Genomic DNA, 18081 nt, shown 5'->3' on the forward strand with positions numbered 1-18081 from the left:
TTTATTGTGGTAGTCATTTTGCAATACAGACAGTCTCCAACTTACGATTTTATACCATTGATTTCACAATGGTATGAAGGCAATACATATTCAGTGAAAACCTTATACTTCAAATTTTGAATTCAATTTTTTCCCCCGGGTAGTGATATACAGTACAGTACTCTATCATGATGCTGGGCAGTGACAGCGTGCCACAGCTCCCATCAGCCAGCCATGTATTCATGAGGATAAACCACCAGTACACTTACAATCATTCTGTACCAATACAGCCATTCTGCTTTTCACTTTTAGTACAGTATGCAATAAGTTACATGAGCTATTCAAAACTTTATTTTAAAACAGGCTTTGTGTTCGATAATTTTGCCAAACTGTAGGCTCATAGGAAGTGTTCTGAGCACATTTTAGGCAGCCTAGACTAAGCAATGATGTTGGGTAGGTTAGGTGTATTAAATACATTTTCGACTCATAACATCTTCAACTTAGGGTGGATTTATCTGAGCATAACCCCATCATAAATTGAGAAGAATCTGTATATATGTGTATCAAATCATCATGTTATATACCTTTTTTTATTTTTATTTTTATTTTTTATTTTTTAATGATTTTTTATTATATTATGTTAGTCACCATACAGTACATCCCCGGTTTCCGATGTAAGGCTCGATGATTCATTAGTTGCGTATAACACCCAGTGCACCATGCAATACGTGCCCTTCTTACTACCCATCACCGGTCTATCCCATTCCCCCACCCCCCTCCTCTCTGAGGCATCATGTTATATACCTTAAACTTAACACAATGCTATATGTCAATTATATTTCAGTGAAGTTGGAAAAAATATATTCTTCAGAAGTAAAAAAAAATGGTATAAGAGACAGATGAAGTCAGTAAACAGATTAAAATGCATGAATGTGTATAGAATAATTATTGGTCATTATTTTTAATATACTGATAATCAGTATTAAGCGGTTTGTTTTTATTTTTCTCTAGTGTATCCAGATTTATCTTTTTTCTTTTTTATAATAATTTTTATTATGTTATGTCACCATACAGTATATCCTTAGTTTTTGATGTAGTGTTCCACAATTCATTATTTGCATATAACACCCAGTGCACCATGCAATATGTGCCCTCCTTAATACTTATCATCGGCCTATCCCAGTCCCCCACCCCCTCCCCTCTGAAGCCCTCAGTTTGTTTCCCAGAGTCCATAGTCTCCCATGGTTCATTCCCCCTTCTGATTATCCCCGCCTTCATTCTTCCCTTCCTTCTCCAACCGATCTTCCTGCTATTTCTTATGCTCCATAAATGAGTGAAACCATATGATAATTGCCTTTCTCTGCCTGACTTATTTCACTCAGCATAATCTCCTCCAGTCCCATTCATGTTGCTGCAAATGTTGGGTAATCGTTCTTTTTGATGGCTGAGTAATATTCCATTGTATATATGGACCACATCTTCTTAATCCAGTCATCTGTTGAAGGGCATCTCAGCTCCTTCCACAATTTAGCTATTGTAGACAATGCTGCTATGAACATTGGGGTGCATATGGCCCTTCTCTTCACTACGTCTGTACTTTGGGGTAAATACCCAGTAGTGCAATTGCTGGATCATAGGGTAGCTCAGATTTATTTTTGAAAATAGTTTTTAAACAGTCTATTTTATAGGGTCACCAATATAATAAAACTATTTTGTCAGTTAATATATGTTTTAAATTATTATGTAATTTTAATTTTTTGATGCTCTATTTCATTGTTAAAAGTGTCTAAGGCCGGCCAATAAATTATATACTCCCTCCAGCCATTAGGTTTAATAGTGACTGATGCCATCCACTGCTGCTCCTTTGTTTTCAGACCTATGTGCTCCGTTATTAGGAGAAACAGTATTTGAATCTTGTAGGACAGTATTTTCCAACTTATTCCATGTATCACAAATGAGTTCTTCAATAGATCATTCCACCATTCTATAAAGTCATTGCTTTATAGTTCAGTAATCCCATGGGTTTATAAACCATTAAAACCAGTGATCACATGGTTGTTATCTTTTTGCCTTAGTTCATTTACAGTAAAACTAGTTCTTTGGTCAGATACAATGCTGTGTGAGGTTCCCTAATGGGAAATAAGGCATTCTATATATAGTGTTGCTAGAGGAAGTATGGCAAGCAAGAAAGACAAATACAGCTGCACAATAATGACCCATTCTCTGAGGACAAATTAATGCTACCTCCATGATGGAAGAAGTCAAATAAAATCAACCTATCACCAGAGGCCGACTGGTTCCCCTGGTGTATGATGTTTCAAGTGTACAGCACTGGCTTTCTACTGCTGGGAGATTAGGCTCCCAACTATAGCAATAGACAGGTCAACCTTGCAGTAGAGAAATCCATGTTGTTCTAAGGTCATAAATAACTTCTATCTCTGCCATCATGGTACTTTATTCAGGGAACCATTGAACAAGCGCTGCCTAACTGGGGAAAGAATCTAACTAACTGGTAGTCACACAAGAGGTTATATTGGCTACCTAATTAATGATAAACCTCTGCAGGTGGCCTCTTTTGTTGTTGTTGTTGGTATTTACATGAGATAAAAGTATCCTCACACTTTTTTACTTCAGGAGTTCCATCTGCATATTGCTTCTCCAAGTTTATTTATCCTTCAATCTTTCAGTCTTGTTTTTCCCATTTCCCTGTCTGTCCAGCCAAACTATTAACCATTGTCCATAAATAGGCATAAGACATTGCTTGGACAAAGTAAGCAAATTGGTAAAGGAGATACACTGATCAAAGTTCTTCCCACTGGGGAATTTCCCCTTCTGTGTGTATTTCAGTCATCTCTGAACGACTGTAATGTTACAGCATTCTGCTTCTGGCAGGGGCCGGCTCATTTTCTAGAACTATCCGCAAACCAGGCTTGAATTTTTACTTCCTAAGTCAAATGGTAATAGAGAATTCCCCATGCAGTCACAAGTATGGGTTGATGGAATGGTGGCAATATAGAAACGGTAGGCATCTGGTAATGTGAACCACCTACTTGGTTGAGAAATTTACCAGTAGCTTCAGGACTAGCTTTGTTCCAATCTTCTGTATGTCACTTTCAGTTGATTTTGCAGCGATTCTGCATGTATTCAGTGTCACAGCTTGTTAGGTTACATAAAACCCAGTTTGTGATGGTCATCCAAGACCCCAAGGCCTTAAATTCTCATGGTAAGGTGTTGTTTCTACCAAGGCTCACAAAGCAAGCCAGGGACTGTTCCTCAAACGGAGAGTAGTTAATCATATGGCATTGATTCAAAGCCCCAGAGGCCTACATTGTGATTCTCCCAATGGGGCTGTCCACAGGCTCCAAAGAGCATCTTGATCTGTGATCTTTTTTTGACACTTAATCACTGGCCATGCTACAGCATAGGCCAGCTAGAAAGTTCTCTTGCTTTTGAGGACCTTTCAAAGTTGGTAACTTTCATTAAAGAGATTGAAGTAGTACATCCAATTGTAGTATATGCTAATTAAAAAGAATTCAGAGGCTCATCAGGTGTTCTCTCTCTTACTGATATGGGTAAAAGGTACAGAACATTTCCTATTTCATTGAAGAGAATATCTTAAGATGCTCAAGACAGCCTGATCCCCAGAAATTTCAGTGAGGTCACAGTTACCTGGATTTTCATTGGAATTCATCTCCCATTCTCTGAAATCTAGTCACTAAGTCCAATGAGCACGTCATCAAAGTAGTTGGCCAGTGTGATGTTATGTGAGATTATGAGATAGTGCAATGGGAAAGGTATCTGCAGAATAATGTGTAAGCCAGAGCTGGAGAGCTAAAATAGATCAATGAAAATAAAGTTGTGTTTCTACAAGGTAAAAAACAAGCACCTTCTGGGGATCTCTTCTTACCGAGATGGGGGGGGGGGAGCCAGATTAGTATAGCCTTATTCTAACTGCTAGAAGTTGTGTTGATTTGCTTTATTTAAGAAGCCATATCAGGGATAGCAACTCTTACTAAAGTCACTACCTGATTATATTTACAGTAATCTACTGTTATTCTCCAGGATTCATCTGTTTGTACATAGGCCGAAGGGGATAGATAAATGTGAATAGAAAGAAATCACTGGCACTATACCTTTCAAGTCTTTTATGGTAGCACTAATCCTGCAACTTCCCCAGGAATGCAGCTTTACTAATTTTGTTGGGGAGAATAGTTCCAGGGGCTTCCATTTGGCCTTCCTAACTGTCCACATTCTACAGGTTAGGAAGGCAATCCTGGTATTCCTACAATATTAAATATGTCCATAAAAGAACTGGAGAATTAACAAGAGGATGAGTTTGTGAGTCATCATGAGGCAGACTCAAGCGCAAACTATATTAATCACCTGACTTCCATAAGCAACCATTCTGATCGGTAAATCATAGTGGCATTTCAAATCCTGGGGATTCAAATATGCTACGAGTCAGTGCCCAGTAAATTCCTGAATAGTTTCCTCTTCCCAGTGCACAGGCATAGTATTGATCCACTATTGCTGCTTAACAAATTGCTCCCAAATTGCTCAGTGGTTTATACACTTATTCCTGCTTACATCCATGCATGGGTCAGCTGCTCTAGGCTGGATTAAATAGGCTGGACAGCATACACAAATGCCATACATATCTTCAAAAATCCAAAAAGGCCCACTGGTGATGTTCTTTTTTAGTGGTAAGTGTGAAAAGATTTGCCTGGGTAGGTCTGGTGATCTCAGCTGGGCTTATTCCTATATCTGTAGTTTAGCTGAGGTTAGTTCTGCTTTATGCTACAGGTTTGCTGGTGTGGGTTTCTTCCACTGTCTCTTTCCTCTTGGATCAGTGAAGTAGCTGGGATATGTTCTCATGACAGTGATAAAAGTGCAAGAAGTCAAGTAAATGTGTGTAACTGCTTGCGTAGGTTCAGAATTGGCACAATGGTACTTCCATCTATACCACATTGGCCAAGCGAGTCATACTGCTGAGGGGGCAGGAAAATACACTCTGGCTACGGTAAGGACATAGCAAGAATGTGGATGGAGACAGAGCTGAAGAAATAGGGTGAAGCATTAGTGAATGTCCATGGGTTCCTTATAGAAAGTAAGGAGAAAGATTTACACCATGTACCTGTGATACACATATCTTGCTCATGTGACCCCTCCTCGTGGTTCTTAGATCTAGAGATTAGGGAAGAAGCTGCAATTTTCAATTTTTAAGTTACATCAGGGCCACCATTTTGCACAATTCACAGGCTCATAATTCTCATTGGAGGGGGTCTTATGATCCAGGAAACTCCATCTGTCTAGACTACAATGTAAATGTTGCTAAGAGCTATGTGCAATGTGGCAATCCTGGTTATTCCTGTGATCTGCCTATCTATCTAAACCCTAAGGAACTTCATGGGCAATTTGCCATTACCAAAGATCCTTTCATTCTCAATATCACTGTGTTCTTACACTTATGGAAATCATACCTACCTTGCCTCTATTTCTTAAATGCTGTAACTTGATCTGTGTTACTGTGGGATGACATCATTTTTATTAAACTCAAAGAGCCTTGGGGCACCTGGGTGGCTCAGTTGGTTAAGTGTATGACTGTTGGTCTCAGCTCAGGTCTTGATTTCAGAGTCCTGAGTTCAAGCCCTGCATTGGGCTCCACACCACATGTGGAGCCTACTTAAAAAAAAAAAAATAGAGAGCCTTTTTATAGATCCTCAACAGCATTTAAAAAATTTTTTTGACCCTAGATGAAAGATACTAGAGTGCTGAGCTTTTTAAGACTGTTGACCCTTTCACCACTGCCTTCTCAATATCTTGCTGAAAGGTGTATCCTTTGGGCCTTTCTGGGAGACAGTGGAGAGTAGGAGAAAGAGTGAACATGATAAATCCATTCAAGTTTTCCTATTTCTTTAAGTCTTTCTATTCCTTCCTCTACATTTTGCTAAGGAACTTGTGATCTCAAATCCACTTAACATTGTCCATCAGTGAAAACACATTTCAGTCACTCAAACAAACAAATGATTATAACTACTCCAAAAGCATTATTAAATTAAAATTTTCATATCAATAAATTTGACTCTGTAAGAAGTGCATTTGTTGTGATGAGCACCAGGTGACGTAAGGAATTGTTGAATCACTATTTTGTACACTGAAACTAATATAACACTGTATGTTAACAAATGATCTGTCCACTAAGGGGTATTATCCAAAATATATAAATACATAAAGAACTTAGACAACTGAACCCCCCCCCATATAATCTGTTAAAAATGGGCAGAGGACCTGAACAACTTTTTTCCAAAGAAGACTCACAGATGGCCAACAGACACATGAAAAGACACTCAACATCACTAATCATCAGGGAAATTTAAATCAAAACTACAATGAGATATTGCCTTACACCTGTCAGAATGGCTAGAGTTAAAAAAAAAACCACACAAAAACCAACACTTGTTGGTGAGGATGTGGAGAAAGAACACTAATGCACTGTTGGTGGGGATGCAGTCACTGTAGAAAACAGTATGGACACTCCTCAAAAATTGAAAATAAAAATATCATATGATCCAGTAACTCTGATACTGGGTATTAACTCCCCCAAAATGAAAACAATAATTCAAAAAGATATATGCACCTCTGTTTATTGAAGCATTATTGTTTTTTACCTTTCACTCTCCTGTTGTTGAAAATTTATTTGCCTTGGCATAAAAAAATATATGTGCCTTAAGTAGTTATACAATAGTCAATATATGGAAGCAACCCAAGTGTCCATCCATAGATGAATAAAGAGGTGGTATACACACAACACACACACACACACGAATATTACTCAGTTATGAAAAAGGATGAGATCTTGCCATTTGCAACAACATGGATGGACCTAGATGATATAATGCTAAGTGAAATAAGTCAGTCAAAGAAAGTCAAATATCATATGATTACACTCATATGTAGAATTAAAAAAAAGAAAACAAAGAAAAAAAGACACAGACTCCTAAATACAGAGAATGAACTGGTGGTTGCCAGAAGGGAGATGGGTGGGGGGATGAGTGAAATAGATAAAGTGGATTAAGAGGTACAAACTTCCAGTTATAAATAAGTCACAAAGATATAAACAGTCAATCAGTTTGTAATAATGTTGCTTGGTGACAGAGGATGACTACACTTACTGTGGTGAGCACTGAGTAATGTACAGAATTATTAATCATTATGTTATACACTGAAAACTAATATATTGTATGTTAATTATACTTCAATAACTTTTTTTAATTTTAAAGAAAGGAGTGAGGGGGAAATAATGGGTAATCATAAATTAAAGATTAAATATTTTGAAATAAAAATCATAATATAGAAAGAATATTTTAAAATTAAAATGTTTTTTATCTAAAAAAGTAAAATGATCATTGATATAGTTGGAGTAATATTAACCACATCTGCTACTGTTTTCTACTGGTTGCCCTTTTTCTTCGTTTCTATTTTGTCTTCCACACTTTTTCTGTCTTTTGTGGTGTTAATTGTGCATTTCAGTTGATTCCATTTTCTCTCATGTCTTAGCATATCAATTAAGTTTTTTTTTCTTTTTTTAGTGGTTTTCCTAAAATTTCCAACATATACTTACAACCAATCCAAGCCCACTTTCAAATAACACTATACCACTTCATGGGTGGTGTGAGTACCTTTTAACAAAATATTCTTAATTCCTCCCTCCCATCCCATGTATCATTTCTGTTGTTCATTTCACTTATACACAAGCTTACACACACACACACGCACACACACATATGCACATCCATACACACACCTACACATTAGTATATATAATCAAATACTTTGTTGGTATTATTATTTTGAACCAACCATTAACTGCTAGATCAATCAAGAATACGAAAAATGTTTTTGTTTTCCTTTCAATTCATTCTCCAATGAATTTCTTTATGCAGATCCATGTTTCTGGTCTATATTATTTTCATTCTCTCTGAAGAACTTTCTTAAACAATTCTTACAAGGTAGATCTACTGGCAACACATTCTGTCAATTTTTATTTGTCTAAGGAAGTGTTTCTCCACTTCTGCAGGATAATTTTTCAGGGTACAGAATTCTAGATTGGTGGGGGTGTTTTTTCTCAATGTTTTAAACATTTCACCCTACTCTCTTTTTGCTTGCATGGCTTCTAAGGAGAAGGTGAACATAACTCTTATCTTTGCCCCCCTGTAGTTAAGATATTTCTTTCCTTTGCTCCTTTTAAGACTTTATTTTCGATTTTCTTCAGTTTGAATATGGTATGATTAGGTATAGTTTTTGTTGTTGTTGTTGCAGTTGTTTTTTTGCATTTATCCTGCTTAGTGTTCTCTGAGCTTCCTGGATCTGTAGTTTGGTGTCTGACATTAATCTGGGGAACTTTCTCAGTCATCAATGCTTCAAATATTACTTCTGTTGCTTTCTCTTTTTTCTCCTGGTATTCCCATTACATGCATTTTCCACCCTTTGTAATTGTCCCACAGTTCTTGGATATGTTGTTCTGTTTTTTATTTTTTCCAGTTTTTTTCCTCTCTGTTTTTCAGTTTTGGAAGTTTCTATTGTCATATCCTTGGGCTCAGTAATTCTTTCTTTAGCTGAGTTCAGCCTACTTACGAATCCAACAAAGGCCTTCCTCATTTCTGTTGGTGTTTCTTTTTTATTCCTTCGTAGAATTTTCATTTCTCTGCTTACATTATCCATCTATTGTTGCATGTTGTCTACTTTTGCCATTAAAGCTTTTAGCATGTAATCATATATTTTTGTTAAAATTCTTGGCCTAATAATTCCAATATTCATGCCATATTTGACTCTGGTTTTGATGATTGTTCAGTTGCTTCGAACTGTTTTTAGCATTTAGTATGATTGCAGGTTTTCACTGAAAGTAGACACGATATACTGGGTAAAAGGAACTATAATAAATAGGCCTTTAGTACTGCCCTATGATAGGGTTGGGGGAATGGTTAGTGTTCTATAGTCCTAAGATTAGGTCTCAGTCTCTGTTGAGTTTGTGCCACTGTGAATTTCAATAGTGCTTCTTAGCCTCCACCCTTCTCACTCCACCTCACGTAGGACAGGATGGCCAGAATGACCTGGCATTAGGTTAGGCTCTGATAAAACCCCAGCGGGTTGGGTTTTGGCAAAATATTTTCTTCTGAGGACAGGCGTTGTTCAGAAGAACATAATGCTCTGGTGTATTTTAAAATGGTTATTTTTGAAAGTAATCAGTAGTATTAAAATTTCCTCTAATATTCACTGTGAGGACCTAGTAGGGCTCCTGGAGGTAAAATTCATCAAAGCATGGGAGCCCCTACGATTGGATCCTCCTAGAGTTTTACACTCTCAGCTTTGTCCACATTAAGCCTCCAGCAACTTGTCAATTACAGTTCGGGTTTTCCTACCCCAACACCGGTTGCCATGAAGATTTCTCCTCCAGTAAGTTGTGATTCTCTGTCCATTTGTCTGTGTCTTCAATTTTGGAAGCAGTGATTGGCCCTGTGACCTCCCTTCTCTGACAGATCTAAGAAGAGTTGTCGATTTTTAGTTTGTTCAGCTGTTTACTTATTTGTTGTTAGGATTGAGTGGCCACTTCTAAGCTCCTAACATGCCAGACTAGAACCTCTGCCTATTTTTAAAACTTTTTGTTACATGTGAAAATATAAAAGATTGGATAATTTATTTTCTGGGTTAAGTTATGTTATATAAAATATTTGCCTATTTGAGGATTCAAGGTCACTGGGAGAATCCCTTATATGTCAAAGGTTTATTATACTATTTCTTGCATATAGTGTATTTGTAAACTATGTACCTTTTAATGAGCTACACTCAGCATTCTAAATAGTGTATATTACATAGTAGTTAAAAATTTCTGTAGAATAATCAATAAATGAGTGAATGAATAAGTTCCTTGGGATTCTGTGTAGTATTACCAGACCAAACTTTCTAATGGGCTCAGTGTGTCCTGAGAAAGATACATGCCAGGAATTGTTCTAATTCTTAATATTTCTACTAGTTACTAATATACTTGCTTGCTCTCAGTCTGAACTCTGAAAATGTTTCTTTTGATGTTCAATTTGAAAGTAAAAACTCAGGAACTCACAAATCTCTGTGCAGGAGTTGTTCTATGAAATACCCACTTTAAGTTCTCCAAACTATAAGAAAAAAACTATAAGAATGAAAATTGTCAAACTAGCAAACATAAAATGGAGAACAACAATTAAATGTGTGCAGCTTATTTGTTTAATAACCAATAGTTAGTGCACATTATTTCCCTGTAGATTATCCTTGCCATATTTTAAATCTCAGACTATCTTTTTCTTGCTGTCAAGAATCTATAAGTTTTCCCATTCCTATATTCCCCTTTACCAACCTAGAACTACATACAAAAAGCAGTATGATTTTAATTTTAACCTAAATAAACTTTAAGATGTTAGATATATTTTTGAAAGAAAATTAAATATAAAATATATATTCATTACCCACTAACATTTAATTAAATTTGAATTGTGTAGCCACTGTGTTCTACTAAAGTGACCAGTAGTTAATTACTATTTGTGCTAGATTGTTATCCCCCTAGCCCTCAGCTTAACTATTTACTTTGTTCTGCTTCCACAGCAGCAGACTTAAGAAAATTATAAGTTCCAAAAAAAGTGATCAGGGGGCAAAAGAGATCTCAAAATCATGCCATATGAGGAGTAACTGAAAAGAAGGAAAGAGAAAACTAGGGTCATTGGATGGATAGCAATTTAAGGGGAGGCACATTTCATCTCAACATCTGTCTCAGATTCCTTCATGTGGTCTACTGCCCCGAATGATTTGGCTTTTGCTAACTTTTCCAGCATTATCCTCCAAATATTGTTCCATTCACTTTTTTGTTTCAGCTATTTTCACACAATCTGATACCTCCCTTTTCAGGACTTTTGTACAAACACTACTTTGGCCAGCAATATTCTCTATTTTTTTTAACCTAAGTAATTTCTACTATAGATCTCAGTTCAAACATTATTTTCTCAGGAAAGCCCCACTCTCAAACAAAAGTCCCTGGGTCAGGTTTCCTTGTTAGTAGTTATTTCATTTGCATGTCTCTCACATTAGACTATGTGTCAAGGACCATGTTTGTGTTGTTCACCATTTTCTGCCTAACACAGTGACTAGCGCATAGTAGGTAGGGAACAGATCCCAGGTGGATGAATGAAAATCCATTCTTATGTTGGATAAATTGTCCATTTCAACTTAAATGCCAATACATATATATGTATATATATATAATATACATATATATGTATATATATATAATATACATATATCATATAATAATATATAACAATATATGTCATAACATATGTTATATATTGTTATATGATAATATATTATAATATATATATGTTTTTGAGAGAGAGAGAGACATTGCATGTGCTTGAGCTGGGGGGGTGGGGGCAGGGCAGAGGGAGCAAGATAATCCTAAACAGGCTCCACACCTAGTGCAGAGCCTGCAGAGCCAATGCGGGGCTTAATCTCATGACCCCGAGACCGTGACCTGAGTCAAAATCAAGAGTCAGATGCTAATCGACTGAGCCACTCAGGTGGTTTTTTAAAAACCACCAAACAAGCTGGGATCATGCTCTCTCTCTCTTTTTTTAAGATTTTATTTATTCATGAGAGACAGAAAGAGAGAGGCAGAGGGAGAAGCAGGCTCCCCGCTGAGCTGGCAGCCCGATGTGGGACTCAATCCCAGGACCCTGAGATCATGCATGACCTGAGCCAAAGGCAGATGCTCAACTGACTGAGCCACCCAGATACCCATGCTCTTCTTTTTGCAATAAAAGCTTAAAATTAAAAAAAAAAAAAAAATTAAAAAAAAATTTAAAAAAACCCCAAACCCACCAGAAAATAGCAACAACAAAATAAAAACAGGTAGGTGACAAAAATGAAGGAATAACACTGGATAATAAGAATTTGTATAAACTGTGGGTAACTGAAGAAAGCGTGTGTTATGTAAAGGCATTCAAAATTCAAAGAACTTTGAAATGCTGTGATGACAGAATATAGCATGTCCATATAATAGTTTTGGTTATAGATTAGTATTCTGCAGTGCTTATATTAAAATGATATATCCATTATATATTCAATACAAATGATATTATAGAGAATACTTACTGGCATTAAAATACGCTTATAAGTTTTTTAAAAAGCACACTTTTTAAATGTTCTACAATGAACATGAATTGTTTTTGTATTCAGAAATGAATTGTTTTTACAAGGTAAAGAAGTAACTCGGGTGGCAATGTGGAGGATAAAATGGGAGTAGACTAGGACTAGAGGCAGAAAGATTAGACTATTGAAATAGTATGGGTGAAAGCTGGTAGAAGCCAAATTAAGGTAGTAGTTGTGAGGACAAAGAAAGTAATTAGATAGGAGGACATAGAATGAATAGGATTTGGTAATCTTAGATCTGGTTAGGATGGAGATAAAGGTTACGGAAACATTAACTTAAACACAGTAATTCTGCTGATAACCCTGAATCTAAAGGGGTTGGAGATAAGGGTTATGAATTCACTAGCCTTAAACATGGTAATTGAAATAAGATTCCTCAGGGAGAGAATATAATATAGAACTAGGGCAATGGCCTGAATCATGGGGAAAATCTAACCTTCTAAAAGCCAGAGGAAGAAAGGCCTATAAAGAATATTAAGTAGGACTGATTAGAGAGATAAAGCAAGTAGGAAGTTATCATGGAAATTAAAGGAAGTGGGTTTCAAGTAGGGATTGGTCAATGATACTAGTGGAGAAAGCATCTTTCGAGCTTCTGATGTTTGCTCCCTGTAAATGGACCTCAACTAGTTTGAGGTCTTTCTTTGCACTTGAGGAGACTGAGTGACTTACATGATTAGTGAATTTGTAAAGAATGTCTGGTTTAGCTCTGTCCTCCAACATACAAGGTTGTCCACAGAAACCAAATTATCATTTGAGCCTCCATGCTATCCTTGTCAAGTGTTGCTAGGAATTGAAGGTATAAATTGGTCTAATTCTGGGGATAAGTTGGCAGGCATTTTTGGTTTTCATACTAAGCAACATTAATCAACCTAATCTTATTAGTAAAAAAGTGATATTTTGGCCCCCATTTCCATCCTTGCTTCACTTCTCAAATTGTTCAGAACCTAGGAGAAGAGGGGAATTATTTTATTGAGACCCCTTGGATTTGACAATTGATGTCAAATTCCACAAGAGTCAGGTAAAGAGGGACTAAAAAGAGGCTAATGACTTTAGAAATTAGGAATTAATCATAAATCATTACCTTCCTTAATAAAGTCAGTTTCTCCAAGGCAAGTGAGGGAATGTCTCCATGATGGTGTTAGTTGGGCACCTATAATTACCGCTTCAATCCTTGTTCTCTAAGATTCTCTTAAGAATGGAACTATACCACCCAGGGGACTACATTAGTCAGGGCTATGCTATTTTAATTGCAAATGAATAAAACCTACCTTAAAATAGCTTAAAGAAGGGTGGGAAGGGTTGGTGAGAGAAGAGGCAGAATTTAGTGGCCACTTAATGGACAATGGATCCAATCCTGGATTTCAAATATCATCTGGACTCTACTCTCTATTGCTCATATCTGCTTTCTTTTGTCTTTGTTGTATGGTAAGATAGGCTCATTCCATGTTATGTCAGCAGCTCTAGCCTTAGTAAAATTTTCACAGATAACTGGAAAGATTAGCCTGGCTCATATGCCTATGTTCATGACAGGGAAAAAAACCAGTAATATAACTGACAGCTTTATCAGGTAGAGAAAAGGCATTTCCTGAGGAGATGGACATTTAAGTGTTGGAGTGTTCTCCACAACATTCCATCCTTTGGTTACCTAGCATCTACACTTGTGCTTCTTCCAGTACATATACTTTCAAAAACGTCTTAGCTTAAGACAATGTAATTATCCCATGGACAACTGAAGTACTCTCCTGGGAAACATGCCAAAGTCTCATCCTATTATCACATCTTGCTTGAAAACCAAGAGTTCTGATGTGCATTTCTTTTGGTCAGGTCTGGATGTAGCTCTTTGTGGTACAACAGGATAAAGATAATTTTATTAGATAGTGGTATAAACTTAACCAGGTGAGTTAAGGGCACTCACACGGGGCTTGATCTCACAACTCTGAGATCATGACCTGAGCCGAAATCAAGAGCTGAAATCAAGAGTGCCACCCAGGCACCCAAAGGGCACTCTTAATTAGCTAGTGGATGAGGTCCTTGGTTGGCTAATATAGTGGTCTTGAGTTTGCTCTCTGAAAGGTGCTCCCTTAACCCTTACACAAAAGAGGGCATTGGAATTAGGCAATCACAGACCCTTGTTTGCAACAGTCGGTGTTTCTATCAATACAATTCTCTTGCAATCTTAGTTGGCTGCTGGCCACCTTGCTTTTTGGTAACTGTGGTTTAGAAACCAAAAATGGAGATGGTATATGAACCTGTTTTCTGTCCTTAAGCAATGGGTTTCAGGGTCGGAATGCAACATCTACCCTCCAGCCAAGTAAATATAACTACCTATTTCTTTATCTATACTCCAGTCAACTAAACATAAGTATTTCTATTTTGGCTTTTGCATCCAAAATTTTAAACTGAAGAATGAACTTAGGGATATGGTGCAGCTAGGTTTTATCTGTCCCCTTGCCCCCAAGTCACATCTCCGGGAATGGCTCCTCACATTAGGACTAATTTGTCAACCTTTGTCAGACAGAATAAGTATAGCAGGAGATGCATGAGGTGATAAAGGATCAAGCTTTTTCCAGGGTTCCAATTATATCTTTTACTGGGTGTCCAACTCCCTATCTTTGTTTGTACTAACTTTAGCTCAGGATAAATAATATGGGTTTTCCAAATCTGCAAGATGCAAGGTTAATTCTCAGGCACATGGGTTACTGAGTACACAGAGAAAGAGTGTCTTAGAAATATGTTCTCTTTCTTCTGCATTCAGATAGCTAGTTTGGACTGAAGTAAATCCCTTTCTTTAGGACCTCACTAAAAGACACACTTCAAAATCCTGATGTTTTCCTATCAATTCTCTTAGAACTTCCACCTTGGTACAGACATTGCCTAAAACCTAAAATTCAACAGGTTGTTGCTTGCTACATGTTAGGTATTGCCAAACCTCCTAGCTAGGGCTAAGGAAACTTATTTCTGTGCATCCCACCTAGACTCACTGGTTTTACATTTCAGACTGTGTCATTTGTTGACACCGGTACTATTTTATGCACTAATCAGGAATATAAACAGGAACTTTGCCATTTTGAGATTCTTACTCTCTTCCAGTTTAACAGTCTGTTTTTAATTCCACATTACTTTTTATTCAAATTCAGGGAATTCAAAGGTTAAGGTATTATTATTAGACTGTTCTCATCTCTCCTCTAAGACTTTATCTGGTTGCTAGAGGTAAGTACTTTATGGCATTGCAGAGGGAAATATGGTTTGCTTGGTGTCTAATTTTGTGGCTGAAAGGTTCACTGGTGATACAACTTGTATCTACTCTGTCAAAGTGTGATTGTTTTCCCTCTGCCCTTACCTCAAAATGTATGGATATTAGTGTCTTCTCAATAGGATTCTCTATCCAATCCATGGATTCATACCACAGCCTCTGCCATGAGTTTCCATCACCTTGTCCTGCAAGCAGTTAGGCTTACTATGAACCAAGTTTACATACCTCTTAAGAAATTTTGCATTTCCTTTTGAGTCCACTGTCATCAAGAAAGATGCAGGATTGGAGTGGTTATCAATGCTGCTTGGTCCACTCTGCTTAAACAGAATAGGCTGTGTTTCTTCTTCATTGTAGTTGCCCGTGTTGGGCAAACCTCCTCGTGGGAAGCAGGGCACAAGCCATAAGCTCTGTTTTTGAATTCTGGTCTTCTTGGCAGTATCTACCCCTTATCCTTCGGTGTTTTAACCCTGAGGAGAGAGCCAGGAAATACATGTCTCAAATCATGGGCTCTTTTCTCCTTCTACAATACCATTGAGGCTGCCTCAATTTCATTCTCAGGCAGGCTCACTTCACATGGTGATCAGAGGCCATAGCGAGTTAAGTTTTTGCTTAATTCCAGAGTGAGGTGCCTCTTTCTCAACAGTGCTAGCCAAAATGGTGAGACTGTTTCTGATTGGCTTTGTTTTATTAACCCGCCCATTTCTGAACCAATACTCTGGCTGGCCTGATCCATGGGCCTACCCCTGTGGTATGGGTATCAGGACTAGGTAATGGACAGCTGCACCTGGGCAAAGGTTAGAACTATATTAGTTAGGATAACTTCCAAATCTGTGGCTTAACACAAAAGAATGCTTATAAACTCCAATACAAGCGAGTCCTTCCACCTTGTGGCTTGGCCATCTTCAACACGTGGCTTCTAATACAACTGTATTCATCTGCCTCAATTTGGTGGGGAATGGGGAGATCCTGGACTTTTCATGTGCTGTTTTTCTGGACAAGAGCTGCAACAGGAGCACATCACTTCTACTCACATCCCACCTGTTAGAACCTAATTGGCACCTCTAACTGGCAAGCCAAATTGCAAGGGAGGCAGGGAAATAAAATCTGTGTCCAGAAAAAGAATCTAGTGTCTGCAAGAGTCCACTATTCTGATCACTAAATATCTATTTTACCTTCTCTTCGCACACAGAGAACACATCCAACCCCAATGGAGACAACCTAAAATTCTGTTCAGTTACTAAGTCAGGCTTAAAGTCTAGGTTTTTAGGTAATGTGCAGTCCTCTTCATTAGGTCCAGGTGTAAACTATGAACTAAAAAGACAAGTTATCTCTAATATTACCCCATACTTCAGCAAACCCAATGTATAGTGGTTAAACAGACACAGGTAACTACACTATGTTCTCATTAGGAAGAGAGAAAGATGTGAGACACTAGGCAATATGGATACATAACAATGATGAAATGCTGCATGGGCATTTTGTGATCCATCTCCCCTGAGAACAGAGGAAGTCTTGATGAGACCTCAGCCTAGTCTTTGGGAGGAACTCTGTTGTCCTTTGTCTTCTGTATAGCTCCTGATACTAACCTCTGATATGTTGTGCCTTATTCTCCATGGCCACATTCTGTGTGGGCATTGGGATGCTATAAAGTGTTTATGCCCTATTTCCTCACTGTCATTTGCCTCACTGTCTTAATACCTGAGTAACATCTGAATGAGGTTAATGATTTGATTAGTAATGAAATTCCTTCAAAAATTTAGTCTTGTGATCTATTTGCTTCAAGTAACTACACCCGAAGTTCATTTGTTCTTTTTTTCTTTCTTATTTATTTATTTATTTATTTATTTAATTCCTACACCCAACTTGGGGCTTAAACTCATGACCCTGAGATCAAGAGTCACATGCTCTTCTGACTGAGCCAGCCAGGCCCTGACCCAAAGTTCTTTCTTATATAATTCTCAAACCTGATTCACTTCCTTGCTTCCTTGCCCCCGTGTCTGTTTCTCTAGAACTTCATCCCAGCCACCTTCAGGCCATCTAAAATAATGGCCTTGAATGGGAGCACCAAAGCCTCGACATGACCTTTGTTCCTCTGTTGTACTCAAGGTTTCTTCCATTTCATTTTTTACCACTCAAGGTCTAGAAAGTCAGCTTTTCCAATCTTTCCAAATATTCTTATGCATTTTCACTTCTGCCATTCTTTCCTTGAGCTTATCTTTTTAGGAAAACCTTGATAAAAGTAAAATGTAAAATTCAAAATACACTATTACTTTTATTCTTTTGAACCATTTCCTCTAGAACTAGTCTCAATAAATAGGTGATACACTTTTCAATTATGTTGCCCCTACAAAACCTGGGCTCCTTCTGGCCTCCTATATCAGTTTCTCCAACATCTGCTACATCATCACTAAGCCAATGCAACGTATTTTAGATTACTGTCCTAGCAGTATTCTCCTTCTCGTACCGATTTCTGGATTACTTATGGTCATTCTAGCTCCCATAACATATAAATTCTCAAATCTCAATTTTCTCTTGTAAGAAGTCCAAAAAAGTGTCTTTCTAATTTGGAGGTGGCTATCTTCCTAGTAATGATTTAGCTACTCATGCTTCTCTTTTCT

At 37.5% G+C, this 18081-nt stretch overlaps 1 long non-coding RNA gene across 2 annotated transcripts in view; it reads right to left on the bottom strand.

The window, feature by feature from the left end:
- The window catches only part of LOC148109542 (uncharacterized), a 79700-nt gene that overhangs the window by 59588 nt on the left and 2031 nt on the right, over positions 1 to 18081 (bottom strand). For both annotated transcript variants that reach the window (XR_015725446.1, XR_015725447.1), the window contains exon 2: positions 15689 to 15930. This is a non-coding gene — a long non-coding RNA (uncharacterized LOC148109542). The remainder of the gene's footprint in view (positions 1 to 15688; positions 15931 to 18081) is intronic.

The sequence above is a fragment of the Ursus americanus genome, chromosome 8 (assembly GCF_024610735.1).
Source record: "Ursus americanus isolate L20-20 chromosome 8, mUrsAme1.1.p, whole genome shotgun sequence".
Classification (NCBI taxonomy): Eukaryota; Metazoa; Chordata; class Mammalia; order Carnivora; family Ursidae; genus Ursus; species Ursus americanus.